The sequence below is a fragment of the Camellia sinensis genome, chromosome 13, assembly GCF_055761805.1.
Source record: "Camellia sinensis isolate YWXY chromosome 13, ASM5576180v1, whole genome shotgun sequence".
Classification (NCBI taxonomy): Eukaryota; Viridiplantae; Streptophyta; class Magnoliopsida; order Ericales; family Theaceae; genus Camellia; species Camellia sinensis.
The window spans coordinates 52,755,758-52,775,532 of record NC_138973.1 but is presented as its reverse complement, the minus strand read 5'-3'; the positions used below and the strand labels follow the sequence as shown (position 1 = coordinate 52,775,532).

General features: G+C 35.0%; 1 pseudogene; it reads right to left on the bottom strand.

The window, feature by feature from the left end:
• Positions 1-819: 819 nt before the first annotated feature.
• LOC114311045 (carotenoid 9,10(9',10')-cleavage dioxygenase 1-like) overlaps positions 820-19,775 on the bottom strand; it is a 29,598-nt pseudogene continuing 10,642 nt past the window's right edge.

Below are 19,775 nucleotides of genomic sequence, written 5' to 3'. Positions count from 1 at the left end.
AAGATCCATACAGATAAGAATCCAGTTGACATACTTACAAAGATGGTCTCGAGAAACAAACTCGAAATCTGTAGAGACATTGCCGGGATGGACTTCAAATGAGAAGTCAGTTCTCCATATGGGCGTGGATTGGGAGAATTGTTAGTGTCCAGCCCATCCACCTTGGAGACAAATGGAGAACCCATTGCCCATTCCATTACCTAAATGGAGAACCCACTTGGAGAGATGTGGGGGTGGTAAGTGGGAGTGGCAACCGCCCCATTACCAATGGTTTGATTCACTCCCTCCTCTTTCTCAATTGTGTATAAATTGAGGTGAGGAGGAGGGGTTGGAAACACAACAGATTGCAGTGTGTGTAATTTGAGAGAAGATTGTGAGAAGCAACAAGTGAGAGTACTATAGTAAGAGAGTGAGGTGTGAGTGTGTAAACTCCCTCCGGGAAATTCGATAGTGGATAGCTCTCCGTTGACGTAGGCAATTGCCGAACCATGTAAATATTCTTGTGTTATTGTGTGTGATTGATTTTTGGTGTCTCACAGTTCCAACAGTTTTTTGGTCGTTAAATTGCCATAAATTGGAAACAACGTAAATTAACCTGAAGTAAACATTTGTTGCTTGTGAATTTCTCTATACATTGAAGTGAAATACAAAAAATTGAACTATTGCCACTAGAAAATCTGAACTCCTTTACATGATTTCTTTGACACTCAACAAGAAAAACAACCCACATCTTCCCAAATCAATATACACATATTTGCAAGATTAACACCGCTATCAATATATATATATATATGGGTTGCATGAATCTTTCATATCTTGTTAATGTGACGAGGGTATCGACATGAAAGCTCCATGAAAATCATAAGGCACTCTGCTCGGTAGTGTAATTTTGGCTACCGGCTGACTACAAAACTTCTTCGCATCAATTATATAGACCTGTAATAGAGGAAATACTAAATCTTCAAACATCAATGTATGACATTAGAGTTCCCAATTAGACTATAGTTAATGTTGTACTAACAATTACTTACGAATGATGTATCAGTATATTCATTGTGAACAAAAGTGATGATCCAACCATTGTCTTCTCTGCCTCCTTCATGTTTAGGGACAAATGCAGCCCCGGAACAAAAAGTGTTTTCCTCAAACTTATGATACTCCACCTTTATAAACTCTTCATGTCACTCTGTCTGGTTCACAAAATCAAAGTTGTCGAAAATCAGATTCATAAGCATCAATAATAGAATCAAAAGATCGAAAAAAAAAAGATACAAGGACATGAAGAAGGCAGTTACCAAAGAAAACCCGGGTTCTGATTCTTCAAGATATAGCTTAGCTAGTCCCCCAAATTTAGCCATGCCTAAATTAAAAATTGATACACAACTATATAGTTAGCCATTGAAGTCATAAAGATAATTTTCTCTGATTCTTTCACAAAAATTTACCTGAAGTAAAGCTTGCAGTGGAATCGACAACTTGGGTATATCCATATTTGTGTTTTAAACCTGTGAAATTTTCATTTATTATAGAAAAATCCATGGAGGACTGGGTTCTAGTGAGATTCATTCCCTTAACCTCTCTGGTTTTCATGTTCAGTCTCCATTCATAACAATGTGAAAAAAGTAATGAATCTTGTGTTGAACTATCATTATTTTCTTCAGCTGAATTTAAAGGTTTAAATCCCCTAGAGAACCACTCGAATTTGTTCAAGCCTAGATCAGGCCCTGGAATAATTGACCCGCGAGCTCTACATGCCCAGAGCACAACCTCATCGACATCCTCAAAACAGTTGATAATGTGAAATACGATACTTGGTTCCACTTGCATTGCCATAACAAAGCATGACACCAATTCTTGCATATCCTTCCTTTTCATATTTTATTAATCTGAATAACGACATTCCAGATCATGGTTAGAGAACAATTTCGACTTTAAGTACTTTAAATTTTGTTAGAAATGCATCTTAATAACAAATACTCACGGGCCTCCACTGATTAGTTGGTTTAACAAATCCATGATCACATTGTACCTGCACAACAAAAAAATGATAGAATTTATTAGTTGTTTGGAGACCAAGAAAAAGAAAATATGTATTAGATCAGTAATTTACCTCTGTGTAATGCCCAAATCATGCCTATATAGGTGAAATGTAAATAAAATATACATATATTTTGCTAAATTTCATACACATTTTCCCTTTCTCTTTCCAAATTCTTCCATAAATCCATAACTAAGAGAAAGTAAACAATCTCCAAATATATATAGAGCATGTTTGTTTTGAAGGATAGCACCATGGGATTGAACTATTAGTCCGGATGGACTAATAGTCCGTTGTTTGGTATGAATTTTTTGGTCCGGACTAATAATCCCCCCTGTAGCGATCCCGATTTTGACCTGGTTAACTTCGGGGGTCGAGCTGCCTGGTCAGCTCGCCGAAAGCAAAAATGCAAAATGCATTCAAAATTGCTTACAAGAAAGTGTATTTCACGCTTGAGTGACCTTGTTATATCAGTCCGTAAATTAGAGTTTCAGATCGCTTTTTGCAGCCCTGTCTCTCTCTAAAACTCTTCAAATTTCCAAGTCTAGAGCTTCTCTCTCTAGAAGTCATCTCCTCTCTTTGATTTCTTCAAATCCATTGGGATTTAGGCCTAAGTTCTTCACCAAAGTTGGTTATCACCTTGAGGGCTTCATTGTGTGCGGTGAAGATCGAGTGTCGACACCGTAGATTTTGGGGTTTCATCTCAGATTCTTTTCAAAACTTGAGGTAGGGATTTTCTACACTCTAATATGGTTTTTAGCTTAGTTATTTGCTCTTGTGTATAGATGATGAGATTTGGTTGTGGTTTGGACAAATCTAGGATTTTGGTGTAAAATGAAAAGAGGGGTTTTGATGATTATGAGGTAAACGAGTATGAGGCTTGAATATAAGATCATATTGTGCTAAAATAGTTAATTTTGGTGTTTGGGTTGATATTTGGTGAAAGGGGGATTCTGTCCTAATTTTGATTAAATTATTATTTTGCATAAATAATTGGGATTAACACTGAAAACGTGAAATTGGAAGGTTGTGATTATAAATGGTGATATTAGATATGTATTATCTCACCTATGGAAGTTTTGAATAAACTATTTATTTTGATATTGAACATCTCTTTAGAAATAATTGCAATAGGCTATCGGTGGAGGATAACTATGATTGTTGTAGAAATTACATGAAGATTAGGCGATTTAATGCTAATCCATTGTTGGTGTCATTGAATATGACCATGTTATACATACATTGTATATGTATGTTTATTGGGAGGAGAAAGGGGATGTACTCCATATGTGATTATGTTTATAAATACATTGCATATGTATATTTGTTTGGGAGGAGAAAGGGGATGGACTCCATTTAAAGCAAATTGGCCGGAGTGTCCTGGGTGAAAGACCCGAAATTTTATATATAAATGGGTGACGATTCCTTCGGACAAAATATCTGTAAAATGGTAGGTTTGAAGTGTTTATGTGAGTTTTGCATAATTGGAAAATCATTGAGTTGTAGTCTCATTTTGATTGTTGAAAGATAACGAATTTAACTCATGAATTGAGTAGCATATATGACCTGGAAATGAAATAAAAGGAAAATGGAATAAGGTTGGTCTTAGTGGCATATAGATATGCAGGTCTTGTGGATGTTTCAGGATCGGTATTGTTTATGTACGTGATATTTCTACCTTTACTAAACCTCGTAAATTGTGTTACATTATTTCTACTGGACTGTTGGCTTACCCTATATGGGAATACCATTTTCAAATACAGGTGAGATGCTTCCTCCAAGGCAATAGCGTGGATGGAGTTTTGAGAAGCAAGAGCTTCTTAATTATGCCTTATGTGTGTATGTTTGTTATTTGTAAAGCCATGGGCTTAAGATGTAATGAGCGAGACTCAATTTGTATAACCAAGTAATGACTTGAAAACATGTAAGCCTACTTGACATTTAACTGGTTGTTAAACAGTGAACTCTGATATATGAAAGTATGTTGTTTCTCATATTTATTCCGCATATGAGTTATCTTTATTGTATTATTTTGGGGGCGTGACACTCCTGGACTATTAGTCCCATATTTGTGGGACTATGTTATCCCATAGGGAGGGGTGGGATAGAAACCATTGGATAACTCATCTCATGGGATTAGCTACTAAAATTACATTTTTGGCCTCTGGCATTTAATTATGTACTATATTTAGTAAAATTCAATTAAATTTAAATGTTTCAATTTAAAAATAAAATAATTTTATTTAATTTTTATTTTTGTTTTATTTATTTAATTTTTTAAAATAATTTTTTATAGATATTTTATTGATGTTTTATTTTAAAATTTTGTTTATATTTTATTTAATTTCATTATTTAAATTTTAATAGATGTTTTATTTTATTTCATTATTTAATTATTATTATTATTTAAAATAAATTTATTTAAATTTTTAATTAAAAAAATAACGTATATTTTTATTGATATTTAATTTATTTAATTGTGCAAAAAATAAAATAAAATAAATTTTTATTTAATCTAGCTAAAAATAATTAAAATATTAAAGTTATGTTTAATATTTCTATTACTTAGTAAATAATTGAAAAGGATAAAATAGTCATTTGAGCATTTATCCTTCTCCATAATATCCCAAATAAACATTGGATAACTAAAAATAATCCAATCCAGACATCTAATCCTATGACTAAACAAACATACGATATAAATCCAGTCCAATCAAATAGTCCGGGAACAATGTATCCTAAGACTAATAATCCGATGGATTACAATCCCCACTTATCCAGTCCGTCCAAACAAACGCACCCATATAGTATTTTTTAAAATTATATTTCATGTGTTAGTATTGTATTAATTTAATAAACTTCATTATTTGTATATATTACCATTGCAGTGATGATAATAAAATGATAAATAAAATAAAATATAAAATTGTGATAGTCATAATATTATTATTAGGAGAAAGATTTTTACGACTATCATTCAATAGGTATTGATAAAAGCTCAAATAATGCAAAATATATACATATATATATATATATACATATATATATAATTTTAATAATTTTTTCTTACAATTATAGATATAAATATATATATATATATATATACTTCTTGACTGATAATAATAAGATGCTGTGATTGTTAAATATTTAAATAAAATAAAATAAAGTGACCCCCTCTCATCAAAGTAGGATATGAAGAGAACAAGATGTACTATGCAGCAAAAACAAATAAATAAATAAATTAATTAATTAATAATAATAATAATAATAATAATAATAATAATAATAATAATAATAATAATAATAATAATAATTAGTGTGTTTGGTTTTAGTTTTCTAAATTTAATTTTTTGAAAACTAATTTTTTTGTTTTTCGTGTTGTTTTTGTTTTTAGTAAATATTTTTAAAATTTTAAGCATTTTTTTTACTTTTTTAAATGTTCCTTATTTAGATGTATCTAAAAAGTAAAATATTTTTTAAAAAATATTTCAAAAAATTAATAAATATACAAAAATATGAATAATATACTGAATTTTCGTATTTTTGGTATTTAGTGAATTTTTTAAAAAAAATTCATGAAAATTATATTTTTTAAGTGTATTTATGTTAGGTGTGCCTAAAAATTAAAAAAATTGCTTAAAATATTTTAAAAAAATTTTAAAAAAAAAACACAAAAAACAAGTAAAATGTTTTAAAAAATTTAAACCAAGCAAAGTGAATAATCCACACTCTCATTAAAGCAGGATATGAGGAAGGCAAAATGTACTATATAAGAGTATCAGCATCAGAGGTGCTACAACGATTTTGACACTATCGTAGAGAGCCAAACTGTAAATATGTTGATGCATCAGAGTCACTACAGGCTTCATTCATTTTGACAAAGTTGCAGTTCCTTCTCTGATGAAGCGAGGAACTGTTCACAAGGTAATCAATTTTTTATTATATTTTCTTTCCCGTGCTTCTTTCTCCTACCAACAAGAACACTATCTCTCATACCACTATTACTGTCAACACCTACCAGAGCCATCACACAAATTTCATTCTCACCATCTTAGAAGTTCATCAAGTTGTCTCTCTCTCTCTGAACTGGAGCAAAGTTGGGGTCATCCCCCAGGATGTCCCCCGGATGTCCCATGAGAAGAAGAAAAATGCTGAAATTTTTTTTAACCGGTCGACCGCTCGGTCGTCCGCTCGGTTGTCCGGCCGGTCGACCACCCTGGCTCCTGTGTTGCTGCTGTTCTGTTGTTGCTTTGGCGCTATCTTGGGTCTTATTTTATACATGTTTTAATATATTTAAATTGAAAAAGATAAAAAGAATAAAAATTAATATTTTTATGAAATAGAATTTTAAAATAGAGAGTTTGATGGAGTGTGTATATAAAAAAGAGGCTAGCTAAAATAAAAAAGTGGATTTTATGTTATAATTTGACTCAAAATTTACTGAGGCTGATGCAGATGCTCTAATAACGGGTATAGAGCTAGGAAGGGACCAGGAGGGGCATGCCCCTCTCAATTTTAAGAAATTATATTTTAGTTAAGGTTTTGAAAACGTTTTGCATTTTTCTTTCTAAAATTATATCTATGTTCTAAAATTTTCCTTTCTTTTCCAACAAACTCAACTAACTATTAATTAGTGATTGAATCTCTTAATGTATATATGATATATATTCTTACATATATTAGGTATTGATTTCCTAGATATATTAGGTGTTGCCATAATTAGGTCTCTTATAAGATATTCTTTCTCACAGTTAGATTTCTAATTAGATTTCTAATAAGATACTCTTTCTCAAACTATATATACAGGTTTTCTATTACATTCAATACAATACATATTATTTTCTCTCTCTCTACTATTCTAGCATGGTATCAGAGCTATAGGTTAAGCTCTTGGTGTTCTTCGCCTTACCGGTGGGCAACAGTGTCTCACCTTGGCCACCCGTCGGACCTCAACCCATTCCACTATTATATTTTCCTTTCAGTATCGCTTCGTGATGATTTCTTCCTCTACCCACTAATTTATTCATATCCCAACTATCTCTATCATTTTTTTTCCCCTCACAATCCACTTTTTTTTTCTTTTTTTTTTTGTGTGTGTGTTTCTGCTCCAGTTTGTCTTTCCCTCTGTTTCAACCTCCAATAGGTTTCTATCTTCAAACCTATTTGAGTTTGGGGATATTATACATATATCATGGTGAGCACGGATATACACCATGCGAACCACGCAAGCCGCCCCCTTTGGTGCACCACCCAAGCCGCCTTCTCTGACGCATGATCCAAGCTGTCCTCTTTGAGGCACAACCCAAGCCGCCCCATTTGGCGCACAATCCAAGCCACTCTCTGGCGCACTCAGTTATCTGTTGCTATCATAAGTTATGTATGTGTCACACTTGCTGGTTCAACATTCAGTTCTTTACATCGGTCCGACATAACCCCTTTAAACTGTCTCGACATTCATTCTGGTTAGCCAATCTCTACAACGGTCTAGCATGACTCCGTAAACTGTCCCGACATTGATTCCGGTTAGCTCCTACATAGTCTGAAATGTCCACAAACTGTCTCCCGGCATTAGCTCCGGCCTCTGATTTTGGCATTAGTTCCAGTCAATTTCTATATCGGTCCGGCATGACCTTAAACTGTCCTGACATTAGTTTCAGCTAGTTCCTACATTAGTCTGACACGACCATAAACGATCTCCCAACATTAGTTCCGGCCTTTGATCTATTCAAGCGCCCTTGCGCTCCCGTTTGGATTTGGCAATCCATTTGCCTTTTATTTTATTTAGTTTTATTTCGTGTTTTAGTTTCTCTCTTCAAACTCAATATGTTTATTCTCATTGAGTTTGAGGGGGGATGTTAATGTATATATAGTATATATTTCTACATCTATTAGGTATTGATTTCCTAAATATATTAGGTGTTGCCATAGTTAGGTCTCTTATAGGATACTCTTTCTCATAGTTAGATTTCTAGTAGGATATTCTTTCTCAGCCTATACAATCCTTCTATTACATTCAATACAATTCATTTAATGCAATACATATTATTTTCTCTCTTTCTACTATTCTAAGAGAATCCTTGTTTAATTCACAATTAAATCTAAGAAAACTATCAAGATAATTTTTTTATTGTAGTGATATGTATGATATTGGAGTAGTTCTGAAATAATGATAATTGTTTTATTTTACTTTGTTTTTCAAATCGACCTCACCTAATAATTTGTCTTAGTATTTGTCCTTCAACTAAAATCTTGACTTTGCCACTACACAGCAGACTCTTTTCCATAAGTGTAATTTAACCCTCTGTGTTAAATAAAGTCTTTTATCTAATGCCATTGGTGGAGTTTGTTGCAGGCTGCTTTGGGTTTCTAAACATCAGTATCTAAATTAGCCATATCGATTGTTCATTTTACTCACCAAATTTCCTATTTACCTTCTTTGTCTTTTATTTATTGTTGATGTTTCATTCTTTGGTTTTTTTTCAGTGCATTCTTGCTGTCATGCATACTGTCGCATTGTTAACATAGTCCTTTTGAACTAATCCTTGTCCCCATCAATGAGTTCTCTCACATAAACTTCAAACAGTTGATGACAACTTAGAGAATTACTCTATATTAGATATTAAGGACACTCAAATATGCTAATATTCCAACTCAATTAGGACGATGCATAATCCAATTCTGAACAGATTTCTTGATAAATTTTCTTGACAAGTGGTTTTATCGCGACGGGAATATGATCATATTGACAATTTGAAATTATTTACCATTTCTTATGTAAACACCCTTAGGAAAATCATGTGGAATTCAATGGCGGTAACATGAACTGCTTCTCCTATCTCTTCAACTGGAGCAAAGTTACTCTGCTAAATTAATGTATATAAATTAACATATAAACCAATAAAGATTCCCAAAATAAATGTGTAAAATAAAATTATTTCTGTAGGTACCTGAGATGGGAGTGTTGGGAAAAACTACTCACATTACATAATTTCACATTGCATATCGCAAAATTATGGGATGAACAAAACAAACCTTCAATCCCAGGTAAAATAACATGCTGAACAAAATACAGATAAAATATAAAATGGTTAAACGAAGCAAACCGAAGCCTGTGTGATACCACAGTCTCCTTAAAATAGATTCGCCGCCTCACCGTTGGGTGCTAGAGATACGCCAGCGTCTACTTCCCAGGATACGACGGTTTTTACCAACTACAACAGAAGCACTTTCTGATTAGCTTAGCGAACGGACAACGACAGCACTCTCTCTCAAGAAGAAAATTATAGGAAAAGTAGACTGATAGTGTATGGATGTCAAGGAAAAATTCTATATATTTTTTCAAGGAATAGGGCCTCCTTTTATACATCATGGGAGAGAGGGAAGGAGCCTCTAGCCATCAATGCTGGCAACTAATGCTAGAAAAACTGCCCAATCAATTTTGTAAAACTAATGAGCCTTAAATGTGTGAGTTATATACACATTTATGAGGCAATTTCTTATTCAATCATTTTTCTCCAACAATCCCCCACATGAATAAAAATTGACCGAATACAGCAAACGCTCAACGTTTATCAACAAAGACTTGGAAAGAGAGAGAACACATAGACTAACCCTGCATCAGAAAAGGTAGTTGTTGGCCTTGAACCTTTCGTAGTGGAAGCCTATCGGATTTACTGGCTGACTAGTGAACGTGATGTCTTGAACTGTTATGCCGTTTATGTAAACCGAGACAATAGACCTCACACAGGAGTTAGTCCAACCATTGTTCTTGTTCTCACTGGTGTGTCCGGTATGGCCCTGGAACACTAGCCTGGTTCTGTGAGTGTTTTTAAAGAATTCGGCCTTGGCAATTCTTAAAGAAGCGACCCCACTTCGCACTCACATAGGTGACCTAGATACGGTATTTCATTATACCACATCACTAAGGTCATTAAAAGCATTAGCTTAACCTTCCACCCCCACAGGGCATCACTGTATAAAGGAATGGGCAAGAGGATTTACCTCTTCAGTGACTCACCCGTTACACGAAGTTAGGTTGTCCCTTTGAACCTAGATCTTGGGATCTCCAGTCAACTAGGTTGGGTTTTCCGTTCCGGTAACCTTTACTAAAGGCCTTAACCCCATTCCTCTTGACGACTTTTCTACTAACTCTCGAGTTAATTCTTTGGTTAGCGGATCCGCAATGTTGTCCTTAGACTTGACATAGTCTAGAGAGACAACTCCATTTGAGAGTAGTTGTCGTATGGAATTATGTCTACGACGGATATGTCTAGACTTTCCATTATACATATTACTCTGTGCCCGACCAATCACTGATTGGCTATTGCAATGAATACTGATAACTGGCACAGGTTTCGGCCAACGTGGAATATCCTCAACAAACTGGCGAAGCCATTCAACTTCTTCAGTTTCTTTATCTAAAGCAATAAACTCAGATTCCATCGTTGATCTCGAGATACACGTTTACTTGGCAGATTTCCAAGACACGGCTACCCCTCCGAGGGTAAACACATAACCACTGGTGGATTTGGAATCTTTTATATCATATATCCAATTTGCGTCACTATACCCTTCTAGTACCGTTGGGTATCTGGTATAATGCAGCCTATAATCCAGGGTGTAACGGATATACCCTAACACCTGCATAATGCCCTTCCAATGAGTAGCATTAGGATTACTCGTGTATCTACTCAGCCTACTAACAGCGTAGGCGATATCCGGCCTTGTACAACTCATCAGATACATCAAACTCCCAATGACCCGAGAATATTCTAGTTGAGAGACACTCTCACCATTATTCTTGGTCAAATATAGACTTAAGTCTACTGGTGTCCTAAACATACTTGTATCTGACTTTCCAAATTTCTCAAGTATCTTATTAACATAATGAGCTTGAGAAAGTACAATACCACCAGATATTCTGGTGATCTTAACACCCAGAATGACATCTGCAAGGCCCATATCCTTCATGTCAAACTTAGAGTTTAACAATCTTTTGGTAGCTTTAATCATTTCATCATTGCTACCAACAATGAGTATGTCATCAACGTATAGACACAAAATGACATAACCTTTGTCAGTGTCTTTAACATATACGCACTTATCACACTTATTGATTCGAAATCCATTTGACAACATAGCATTATCAAACTTCTCATGCCATTGTTTGGGAGCTTGCTTCAAACCATACAATGACTTGACAAACTTACAGACTTTCTTACTTTTTCCTGGAGCTGAAAACCCCTCGGGTTGCTCCATGTAGATTTCTTCATCTAAATCTCCATTTAAGAAAGCTGTCTTTACATCCATCTGATGTATTTCTAAACCACGCAAAGCTGCTATTGCAATCACCATGCTAATGGATGTAATCCTTGTCACAGGTGAATACGTATCAAAGTAATCCAGGCCTTCTCGCTGTCTGTATCCTTTGATAACTAGCCGAGCTTTATATTTGCCAATTGACCCATCCGCTTTCATCTTTCTTCGAAAGATCCACTTACTCCCCAAGGTCTTACTGCCTGGGGATAGATCAACCAACTCCCAAGTATGGTTCTATAAGATGGAGTCAATCTCACTCTTAATTGCTTCTTTTCATAAATGACTTTCAGGTGAAGTCACAGCTTCATGGAACGTTCGAGATTCTCCCTCTAACATATAAGTCAAGAAGTTTGGACCAAAAGACTTTGTGGTTCTAGCCTTTTTACTCCTTCTTGGCTCATCTACTTCATCAGCTTGATCATCTACTTGATCAGTTCTTTGATCAGCTGTTTGATCATCCATGTGATCGTCTATGTGATCGTCTTCGTGATCATCTATTTCTTTCATGGAACTCGGAACCCTGTCTTGGGGACGACATGGAAATACATCTTCAAAGAAAGATGCACTTCTAGATTCCATGATAGTATTCTTGTGTATATCTGAAATATCAGACTTGTGCACAAGAAATCTATATGCACTACTATTTTGTGCATAACCAATGAAAATACAGTCCACGGTTTTCGGACCTATCCTAACCCGCTTGGGTGTAGGTACCACCACTTTTGCAAGACACCCTCACATTCATAAGTATTTATATGAAGGCTTGTGACCTTTCCACAACTCATATTGAGTCTTGTCCACTTTCTTCCGTGGTATTCTATTAAGAATATAATTCGCAGAGAGAATTGTTTTCCCCCCATAAGTTTTGTGGCAACCCAAAACTTATCAACATTGCATTCATCATCTCTTTCAGCGTCCTGTTCTTCCGCTCAGCAACACCATTTGGCTGAGGCGAATAAGGCGCTGTGGTTTGGTGAATAATCCCAAATTGAGCACAAGTCTCGGCAAACGAGGATTCATACTCACCACCACGATCACTTCTCAATGCCTTGATTTTCCGGCTTAATTGATTCTCAACTTCATTCTTATAAAGAATAAATTTATCAATAGCCTCGTCTTTGCTTTTAAGCAAATACACATAACAGTATTTAGTGCAATCATCAACAAAAGTGATGAAGTACTTGTTGCCACCACGTGATTGTACAACTTTCAAGTCACACACGTCACTATGCACTAAACCCAAAGGTTGGGTACTTCTTTCAATAGAATGAAAAGAAGACCTTGTCAATTTTGTTTCTACACAAGTTTCACACTTGTGTTGTGGATTAATCTTGAAAGATGGTATGTGATCTAACTTGATTAATCTACGTAAAGAGTCAAAATTTACATGACCCAATCTACCATGCCATAAATTAGGGGACTCAAGCATATAAGCAGAAGAAGAAGCTTTCTCATTAATCTTAGGGATAAGTGTCATTGCATTCAATTTAAACATACCACCTGACATATATCCTTTCCCCACATAGACCCCGCCCTTGGTCAACACGACCTTGTCTGATTCAAACACCATGCAGAAGCCATGCTTGCTTAGGAGAGACCCCGAGACAAGGTTCTTACGAATGTCCGGCACAAAAAGGACATCGTTCAAAGTCAGTTCTTTTTCTGAAGTCATCTTCAGGATCACCTTGCCTTTACCTTCAACAGCTGAGGTTGCAGAGTTTCCCATAAACAACTTCTCCCCGTTTGAAACCGGTTCGAAAGTTGTGAACATTCTCTTCTCTGCACAAATATGGCGAGTGGCCCCAGTGTCCACCCACCACTCCCTCGGGTTTGACCCCACCATGTTCACTTCTGACACAACGGCTAACAGATGCATGTCTTCCACATCGTGTGACAATTCCTCCATTTCAGCCATATGTGCCCGGTTTTTGTGTTGGGGAGGGTTTTTCCTGTAGGGCTTCTTCTTCAGACAATCAACTGCCCGATGCCTGTCACTTCCACAGTTGAAGCATTTGCCATCGAACCTAAAAATAGGCTCCTTTGGCTTGTAGGCTGGCCTTTTGGAGATTCCTCCTCTAGCCCCCAACTTTGAGCTTTTGCCTGTCGGTGGTTTTTTTTCTCGCCCCCGAGGACTCGCCATGCTTAACCATGTTGGCTTTGACAGTGGAGGTACTCCCTCCTTTCTTCCTGTTGTCCTCTTCAATCCGGAGCCTGACAACGAGCTCTTCAACTGTCATCCCCTTTCGTTTGTGCTTCAAGTAGTTCTTGAAGTCTTTCCAGCCGTTAGGCAGCTTCTCAATCAAAGCAGCTGCCTGGAATGACTCACTTAGGACCATCCCTTCTGCATGTATCTCGTGCAGAATCACTTGGAACTCTTGGACTTGACTCAAGACAGTTTTAGAGTCCACCATCCTGAAGTCCAGGAACCGGCCGACGATAAATTTCTTTACCCCAGCATCCTCGATCTTGTACTTTTTGTCCAAGGCATCCCACAACTCCTTAGCCGATTTCTTGGCATAGAACACGTTAAAAAGGGGATCCGCCAAGCCGTTCAGAATCTAATTCCGGCATAAGAAGTCTGCTTGTTTCTAAGCGTCTAGAGCCATGAGCTTTTGTTTATCTTGCTCATTCTCCTCTACGGCTGGTACATCTTCACTCAGAAACCTCGCAAGGCTTAGAGTAATAAAACAGCATCTTTTGCTGTCATCTCTTGAAATTCACTCCCGTGAACTTCTCCGAGCGCTCGTGATGATTGAGTGGTCCTCCCGGAACAGCCGGAGTAACAACAGGAGGATTGACCACAGAGGTCATAGCAGGGGTTGGCAAGCCAGTCGCCCCGGGGTTCGGATCCCCACCAACATTAGCAGTAGCAGTAGCAGCATCAGAGACAGTTGCCATTTTTGAAAAATTACAGCCGAATTTTCACTATTCTGTATTTCCAAAAATCAAACTTAACACTAAAAAATCCTACAATTGGAAATTTAATTCAAAACTAGTCTCACCACGCAACCTAGAATCGAACATGGTCAGGAAAGTTTCTAGGAAGACTGGAGGGGTCACACTGGTCCCACTTAAAACACAATTAACCTTAGACAAAACTTTCAAGAGTATGTTGACTCCTAGTCCATGGGAAACAACTTTAAGAATTAAATTTTCCAAGGGATGAACTAGGTTAAACACACCAAGTTCCAAACTGTACAAGCAATTACAACAAAATTGCTACAATAATTACAAGCAAATAAAACGTGCTTTACATATTGGTGAATAACCACAAATGAACACTCAAGCAAACAATTGCTTCAAATATTTAGTCCAAATTAATCTTTTTTCCCATTTCCATAGGTATTCCTGCAATAAAGAGTTAGCAGCAAAATATAACAAAACCTCCCTCAACTTTTCTTTACTTTTTGGCAAAGTAGTGATTGAAGGGGAGGGTACTAGCAAACAAACTAATAAATAACTGTAAGTAAAGATTAAAACCAACCCTTAAGTTACACATCTAGAATTTAAACTTTAAAAAATTGTAAAAAAAATTAATTACATAATAAACATGTAATTAACTATATAAGTTACAGACCTAAATTAAATATAATTAAACCATATTTTAAATTGGTAAAGGTTACATATGAACTTATGGTACACTAAACATGTAATTAATTGAGGCAAGTTACAAACATTTTATAACTCCTAAATACTTAAATCACATTACTAGGCAAGAATTGCAAATGACATGATTAACATGCAAATAATTCTAAAGAAATTAACATAAATTTAAATATAGGCAAGTTATAAACTTTACAACTCCACACCTAAATTAAAGATTAATAGGTACACGTTACATGAAAAATTTACTACCTAATAGACATGCTAGAAATGTAAATTATACTAAAAATTAAACCTGTAATTTATATTGTAAACTAAAAGCATGTGAACTAGAAGCATGTAAATCTAGAAATACAAGGCATGAACCGGTACACCATAAATTAATAAATTAATTAGAAAATACAGTGAATTAACGTTACACCAGTGGAACTCTTCTTTCCTATTGATAACAGTGGCCTATTCCATGCCATGGGAAGACCAAACAGTAGCATACACAAAATGGCAAAATCAAAAGCTTAACCCTGTGTATATGCATCTAATAAACCAATTAACTCGCTAGTACTACCAGTGGCTAATTACATGCAAAATTATTACACACACCTATGAATCTATTAATCTAATTCTATGATAAGCGTCAAATCTATTTTAAGCTTGTTGAGAAAAACTACTCATATTACATAATTTCACATTGCATATCGCAAAATTATGAGATGAACAAAACAAACCTTCAATCCCAGGTAAAATAACATGCTGAATAAAATACAGATAAAATATAAAATGGTTAAAGGAAGCAAACCGAAGCCTGTGTGATACCACAGTCTCCTTAAAATAGATTCGCCGTCTCACCGTTGGGTGCTGGAGGTACGCCAGCGTCTACTTCCCAGGATACGACGGTTTTTACCAGCTACAACAGAAGCACCTTCTGATTAGCTTAGCGAACGAACAACGACAACACTCTCTCTCAAGAAAAAAATTATAGGAGAAGTAGACTGACAGTGTATGGATGTCAAGGAAAAATTCTATATATCTTTTCAAGGAATAGGGCCTCCTTTTATACACCATGGGAGAGAGGGGAGGAGCCTCTAGCCATCAAGGCTGGCAACGAATGCTAGCAAAACTGCCCAATCAATTTTGTAAAATTGATGAGCCTTAAATGTGTGAGTTATATACACATTTATGAGGCAATTTCTTATTCAACCATTTTTCTCCAACAGGGAGCAATGGCTGATCGTTGAATTCGAACACCAAATCAACAAAGGCATCAATTAATCTGACAGAAGTGTTCTTGGCATTGTCAGCAATGTCGATTTTCGTGGGAAATTCAGGAAAATCTCTGAAGAATGGCTGCAAATAAAGAAAACAGACTAGATAAGTAATGTTGAAAGTAATTTGTAGAAATTGCTTTTGTTTTGCATAGTTAAGTTTGGATTCAGACCCATCACAGATCGTTAGAGAGAGAGAGAGAGAGAGAGAGATGAGTATACCTTGAAAGAAAAGGGGAATGAAATGTTGAAGTGATCAAATCTGTGTGAGACGGAAGGCTTTCGCACACAACAGTTCACTCGGAATGCATAACTAGAAATGGCCATCTCTCTCTCTCTCTCTCTCTCTCCCTCGTAATATTAGAAATTTGTAACTGTTATAAACTGTACAGCTATGTGTTACACCACAGTGGTGTGTGTAAATTAAATGTATAAATTAAATAAATAACAAAATAAAATAATTCAAAATATAACTATATAAATTAAATGTCGAATTAAACGCTTATAGAAATTAAAATCGAGACTTGTGTTGGACACAATCTCTTTAAAGTAGATTTCGCCCTCGCTCCGGGCTTCGAGATTTATCGACGTCTACTTCTCAGGATGTAACGACTAACACTTGAATTTGTAGCACTACACAATCAAGTCTGGTGAACCAAATTATGTTGTAACTCTTCCTCTTTCTTTTTCTAAAAATAAATGCAGAACCAGATGCAGGAGCGTAGGGATGAATAGAAGAAGAGAGACTAAAATCTGATGGAAAAATCTAATGTCAAGAATTGCTGGAATGCAAGCTTTATATAGAAGGAATGGTGGCTTTTCCGAACAGATGCCAACAGATAGGAACTTGTTCGGACAGATTCAAAACCTGTTTGGACATATTTGAATTCAGTTTGAATTTCAACAGGTAGAAAAGCTGTTCGGGTGAAGGGCTCTGTTTGGGTGAAAAAAAACTAGACAGATTAATTTAAATTTTGAAAATGAAATTCAAAATTATATAAATAAAATATAAATATTTTTGGCTCAAAAAAATAAGTATTTGGTTGGATAACACCACCCAAGCCCAAGGCCTGACGGGGTGCGTGTGGTTTTTGTTTTGAGTCCAATGGGTCTAACCCACTTTACCCGTAACTTCATTCTTCCACAAATTTGGATACCTTTTAGGGCCCATCCCAAGTATCCCAAGCTAAGGTATATAAACCTATTCAAAACCTTAAGCATTTCTAATGTGGGACAAACACATTTTACAAATGTGTAAGAAACCCACCTAAAGTCATTTTCACGAATCCGAAAATGCGCGTTGAATTCTCATTCATCTGGAAATGGTTTTGAGCAACCAAATATACGGTTTTATTCACTACGTGACATTAAACATGAACACAATAAAAATCATTAAAAATCATGCTTGAATCCCACCTTAATTAATGCTCAAAATTAACAAACAAAAAAAAATTCAAAACCATTTTCCAACACTATGAACACAAAGCCAGAGTCCTGTAAAAGTGGCGTACAGATAAGCAATGGTGCCAAGACTAAGCATTTAAGTGGAAGCAGTAACGAAGAGTTGTGGAAGAGCATCATCATTTTGTACATAAAAAAAATTTGCATAAATTTGACTAGTAAACAAAACAAGTGATGATAGTCAGAGCTACCTTGGCTGTATCGGGGCCAAATGAATAGATTGGGCAATATGGGATATTCCGAATGCAATGAATTTCATTGACCTACATTATTATTATTATTATTATTTGGTAATACCAGCCTACATTTATCATGTGTTGGTTGGTGTGTTAGATGAGATCTTATCTTATCAACGGCAGAATCAAAACTCCCCGATTAGGGTGCCATGAGGATGGAATGGAACCAAAAAAAAAAAAATTTGTCGGATAAATGGTGAGTCTGTTTGGGTTTTAATAAATTAAATAATTTTTGAAAACAATATATTTTTATTTATTTTGGATGTTTACTCAAATTTTTTATCAAATTTAAATAAAAATTTAATCTGATATGATATGCTCTAATCATTTCATCAAATCCGGCCAATCATCTCGCCAGTTGTACAAACTTATGTAAATTTTCATCAAATCATTCTCAATCCGATCGTCCACTCGATCATCTGGCTGGTCACCTGTGAGATATAGTAGTTGTTTGGAATGTGTTATATAAGTGTACTTTTTGACTTTTTAGTTAAAAAAGTAGAGAAAAAAAAATATGTATGTTTGGGATAACTTTTTAACTTTTTACGAAAAGATGTCTAATAAAATATTGTAGTAAAATCAAAATGGCAATTTTATCCTTTTGACTTTTTGGGTAGTTGAATTCAAAAGGTAAAATAATAATGTTACCTTAGTGGCTTCCCCCACAAGCTACCTTTGAATAGTATAAACGTTTTAGCTTTTTAGTAACTTTTTGACTTTTTGACTTTTTAATTTATCCCAAACAAGGCCTTATTGAAGAGTTAAATGCTCCCTTGATTTGATAAACAAAGTATAACTCCTTTCATTTGATATCAATTTGGTGAAGCGATTGAAACACTATTTTCACCAATTTTTTTATTAAATTTAAATTTGATGAAAGATACGAATCTAGATTGGAGATGGTCTCAGTTATGATAATTTGTAATTTTGATATTATTTTGAGGAGCCGTTATACCTATTCCACTTTACTTCAAATACACTTCATTCTTTGTTTTTATTATACATTGTTACTATTCTCACTCTACTTTACTCTAAATACACTCCCTTCTATGTATAATAAGGACAAAGCAGGGCCAGCCCTGAGATTTAGGGGGCCTAAGGCGAATTTTGAAAATAAAGGCCCCTCTTACATTGGAAAAAAAAAATTATGGATAAAACGATAAGTTACAACTTTCTTATTTGTTTGTAACCACAAAAAAATTTACTTGCACATATAATCATTAAAATTATAAACAAAACAATTTAATGAAACAAAATTAGGGTAAAAAAATTAAGAAAAAATTAATCAATTAAAACTAATAAAGACCTAGGTAAAAAAATTAGGACAAAATTATTTATTCCACTAAAATCTAATAGATAAAGAAGGTAAAAAAAAAAATTAAGCCCATATATTGTATGAATTGCTCTTCTTGGGCCCAAACATTTTTTTTTTTAATATATTAACATTTTACTAAATTTGAGGGCCAAAATTTTGGAGTCTAAGGCACAGGCCTTACTGGCCTTAGGCCAGGGCCGGCCCTAGGACAAAGAAGGGAGTGTATTTGGAGTAAAGTGAAGTGTGAATAGCGGCTCCCTTATTTTGTTTTCGATCATAACTAAGAAGATTTTAATAAGAAATAACCATTGACTTTTTTGGTTATAATTAAAATAACAATCACAATATATCATAATTAAGTTATAACTAACTTTACAATGAGTTATGACCAAAACCATAATAAGTCATAACCAAATGTCACTTGTGTTATAACCAAATATTCGTTTACTCTTAATTAAATAACAACCACAATAAGTCATATTTAAATTAAGACTAATAATATCACAATGAGTCATAACTAAAAATTACAAAAAGTTGTAAGT